The sequence below is a fragment of the Anopheles bellator genome, chromosome 2, assembly GCF_943735745.2.
Source record: "Anopheles bellator chromosome 2, idAnoBellAS_SP24_06.2, whole genome shotgun sequence".
NCBI lineage: Eukaryota > Metazoa > Arthropoda > Insecta > Diptera > Culicidae > Anopheles > Anopheles bellator.
The window spans coordinates 72,173,604-72,178,727 of NC_071286.1; positions in this window are offsets into that span (position 1 = coordinate 72,173,604).

Consider the following 5,124-nt stretch of genomic DNA (forward strand, 5'->3'; position numbering starts at 1 on the left):
TCTTCGGCCGGTGCAACCGTTGCGGCACTCGTGTTGACTGTGAAATTCAAACACCGTCAAGAACGTGGTGTGGGACTGCACGGGCAATAGCGACTGAGGAATCTTTGTCGTGAGGACCACAGTTTCCGCAGCCATTATACGCGGTCGGAAAAGCTGCGCCATGCTGCTGGATCCCTGTTCGCGACGGGTCCATGACTGAAGATCCTGCTCGTGTCTGTCGGTTGATTCGATCTAACGACAACGTCTTGTAAGAACGTCAGTTATTCGCCTGCATAACTTGTCCGAAGTTAATTAACTTACCTGTCTTCTTATGGTACCCTGGATAGCGGGTCTGTTCCTTATCTGTAGGCTGCTGACTTTCTTGCCAACGCCAACGAGAACCAATGGCCACTAACCGCGCTTCAGTTCCATTTTCTTAAGTGCTTTCGACGCCCCGGAAAGATAAAGACGCTGACAGGCGAAAAAACATTATTTTTATCAATTTAGCTCCCAACCACCGTGTGTTCAGACTGGCGGGAACCGCGATTCCAGGGTCTAGCCGCCCGCAGGAATTCGGCTCGGTCTGCGATGAGGCCGAGCAAACTAATGAAACTATCGCTCCCGGAGCCGAGGGATGCTTTGGGAGCGTCGGTAGCAGGACGCCGTGTTCCGTTGTTGAGTGACCAGCTGCACGTAGTTTGTTGAGTCGATTCTCCTATCCAACAAGAATTGAATGTGACAAAATTATCGGGTAAAGATTATGAGCATCTTTTTGCTATTTTCAACAACCAACTACGGAACAAATACAAGCAAAAATCACAATCTGTTCTCACACAGGCCACCGGCCACAGATGGTCGTTCACCCATGTGGAACAGTGTCACACCGGACGTTCCCACCATAATGGCACAGATTTGCACCAAATCTTGTGCTCAGTTAAGCATCATTCGTTATCTCAGACTGCGCGTATGTGTACTCTATGATAAATGACTGCCATTTCTGGTCCTGGGTACCAGGATGTTCTGCTGAGAGACGAGTCCAACATCCATTTGGTCCGTTGTCCTAATTTGTTCCTTTTTTGTCGTGTTCATCACTTTCGGTCCGTTGAACTTGGAGTTGTATGTTTGTAGTCATGTTCAAAAAACTTCAACCATCTGTTTTTGCAGTAAACGGGAAGGTGAAACAAATTGCCAGAATCGGTATATTGATTTCTTACGTTTGTTCATGACGATTGAATTCAATTTCATTCAGATGGGATACGACGACAGTCCCTCGTTCCCCTGTAAAGTAAAAATACATCTCATGAACATAAGAAAAAAACTCTGCGTTAGGACTCTCTGTGCCTGTCCTTTAACGTAAGCACCAGTTAATTTGAAACCTGTGAGCGAGAGAATTAAATGAGAAAGTACATTATCATTTATGCAATTACAACGATTAGCCACCCGGCGTTATCCAGTTCCTGGATCTCCATCTTCCTAACTAATCGACCGTCACGAACCCACCACTGAGCGGATGTTTTCTACTGCCACAGAGACATACTGTCCACTTCGCGTCGTAGTGGAATTTCTGTACATTGTTGTAGTAGTGTACAGGCAACCGCCGGCACGGCACCACGGCCGAGTCCTTAATTCATAAATAATGAACGGTAATGCTGAGAGAACTGCATGCTGCCCTGCGCTTGGAACTGTCTGTTTGCCAGTCAGACGTCAATTCGTCCATTCGTCCGCTCGCTACCCTAGCGAAGCCAGGTCTCGTACAAGGTCCAGATTTGAACAACAAATTTCCCCACAAGCTAGCGCTACCCACGAAGAACGATGGGCGCACATCGCGCCTTGCACAGTTCGATCTAACACCCGACCCAGACCAGAGACCTCTTCGGCTGTGGCTTCATAATTGCCTGTGCATGCTTACAATCCGCGTACGGCCGAAGAACATGCTCGCTTTATCGTCCTTTTGGGTGAATGTATCAAGAACGTGGTGGTACAGCTGACTTTTATGTGCCGCATTGTTTCGGGGCCCATGGGCTACCCCTTTTGCCGAACTTCCCCTATTTCCCCATACGCACCAGTAGCCTCCAATTCCTATGCAACTGCGCGCCACCTGCCCAGGTCCTCAAAGACGCTAGAAACCTCCCGGCCCTGCTACCGTGAGTCCTCGAGCGAAACCTTTCCAGACGAGAGGCGCGCCTACCCGCGCGAGTTTATTGACTCAATGACCTTATTTCGATGCGACAGCGATTGCGGAACTGTTCCCGGGACCCGACCGGCTGCGGGTTGAAGTTGCCCATTTTTCAACGTTCTAGTTCGTGTAAAGTTTCTGCCGTGGCTTCTAAGTGTGGTACACAGTTTGGCGTAAGGAGCTTTTGTAACGACAAATGTTACCAGTGGTCCCGGCAATCGCCCTCAAGCGATGAATAGATTTAATTGGACGCTTGCAGCGCGTGAGTGGGTTCAAGCTGGCGGACAGGGTAACAAAACTGGAACGGTACATCATAATGTTTTTCTTCCTTCTTTTTTATCGATCGACGATGATGATGGTCTTCGCACAGACTTATTTGCGTTCACCATTTGACCACTAGACACCAAATGTACTAGACCACTAGACGTGTGGGCAGATCTTATCAGTCGGACATAGGCATGCATATGTTTGATTAAAACACTAGTTTGCGTGAAAAACATTGAACAACATATCGATTATCTGTGTTGATGTTTAAGGTAAATTTTTCTAAATTTCCTTCCAAAGGTTAGGTTTTATGTTTGCTGCCATTGACTGCACAATAAAAAAAAGATAAGATCAGATGGTTGAACGAAATCAGAAAGTGCCGGTTTTATGCTCTTTTTATGAAATTATAAAACTTTTTTGTTCGAAAAAAATGTTTGTAGGAAATTCAAATATCGTTAATTTCGAAGGACATTTGACATTTGCGAGTGCCCTCTTGCGGAAAACTTACTCTACTATCGCTGACAGCTAATTTCAGGGGAAAACGACGAAAAATAAATGGAATAAATATTTGAAAGAAAAAGCCTTAATTTCCTTAATTTCAAAAAACAAAAATGGCGAACATTAAGTTGCAATCGGCAAGACTCTCAGGGCGATCGAGTGTCAATCAACGGAAAACCGCATTGAACAGAAATCGGAAACTGGAAACACGAAACGCTTCGTTAGCAATTAACACCTGATTTCCTAGCCCTGATTCCCGATAAATAAATCTCTAATAAATAAATAAATCCTGATTCCCGATGATTCCCGGAATAGAAACAATAAATAAAATATATAAACCAACATATATTTTATTTGCTCGATTTATGTGTATTTATGTGAATTTATGTAAAAATAAAGCATTGCAACGGCCGATTATAAGCGAGCGAGATCGAAGAGTTCGCCTTTGGCAAGTTTCGCCCTTGGCGAAAAGGCGAAATAGCAAAATTGAATTTGCAATTGCTATAGCAAACTGACAATAATAATAGATTTTTTTAATATATTTTTTTAAATTTTAGGTAGCATCGGATTATGACGATGAGTACCTCGACGGTTCCGCTGGCCACGTTTTCGAGAATGGCGTCTTCTGTAATGATAGTTTAAATGAAAATGTGTAATTTAATAATAATGTATAAGAATAATCAAATATTAAATACTTACTTAAACTGCAATGCCAGATGTGACCAAATACTAAACCATCAGAATCACGGACCTCCTCTGTGGGTATGATTCCCCATGGTCCCTGGAGCGTGACTCGGGCATCCCTTTGGCAAACCGGGGACAAGTGGCCCCATCACGCACATAATCTGTTGTAGTAGTTTCGGCGCACACTCCGGGCATTGTTGGGCCGTCAAATAAGCCAAACGGAGCATAGCCTTCGACATCTTCCCTCGCTCCTGCTCCGGGGCAGCTTCGTAGACTCGTCGATCCAGCTCGTTCATAGCCATATCTGGTTCGCTGTCGCTGGAATCGATCTCGTAGTATCGATGAAGATCAAGCTCGAGCTCGGTCCTGCTTCGGGATCGGCTTCACGTCGTTGCTTCGAAGGTCCCGGCTCCTGGGACGGAGTTGGGATTGCTTCGAAGGTCCCGGGGACGTGGGCTCTACTTCCGGAGCAATCACAAAGAAGATAGACTTTTTGTTCATTGTGTGACCGTTTATGATGCGCGTTGTGATCAGGCGCACTTGCGGCTCGGACAACGCAACTGGTTGTCGTTGATCGGTGTTTGAAGATTAGTGGGTTGCCTTCATGCTCGTACTACCAGCCACTACTTTAATTGGCGGCCCGTCCGATTCCAATGCTCCGCTGGTATTTTGTAGCGTTGTGACAGCGCAAGTTTCATTTCTCGCGTTACGGAGCAATTACGATGAGCATGCTTCAGCGCGACAAGTTCGTTCCTGAGCCGCAAAATTTCAGCCATCTTTTCCATCGTTCGTGCTTATCGATAGCTTCACTACGAGAGTCCTTATTATCATTAGAATAATTCGGCGGCTTGCTCGAGTTTTTTGCGTTTGGTCGGTAAACAACCCACAAGTTCCCTTAAGTGGTGGCATCTCTAGGTTCAAGCTTAACTCGTGCTTCTTTAGTTGCTCTTCACTGATGCCATTTTGGTCCCGATCATCGGTACAGTGCCCCTCTTCCAGTTTTATTTTTGGGGCCACAGGATTCTCCATTCGGCTACAAACAGCAGCGGGTGTTCACTCGCAAACAACACAAACTGATTACAAAATGCATACGCAACAAAACGCAGCACCGAACCGAAAACGCGTAGGCAGATTGCGTGCAGTTTTGGCCAAGACGCGAATGAAAGTTTAATGTTTATATGTCAATCCTCCCGCTCGGTTTGACATATCAACTGTTTACATGGCTGGGCTGTACGGTTCGCTTCACATTGCATTTCGATTATGAAAAATCCGAAAATTATTGCTACGTCCTATTTTATTATTGACCATCGTTTACGACCAACAAATTATATTCCTTTATCATGTCTGCGACGCAGCATTTCTATTGTTTCAAGCGATGGCTCGGTTGAAATGGGTTGAGCAAAGTGGTGAATTTTTGGATGAGAGTGAGCAAAGTGGTGGATTTTGAGTGAAAGTGAGCAAAGTGGTGAATTTTGCGTGAGAGTGAGCAAAGTGGTGAATTTCGGGTGAGAGTGAGCAAAGTG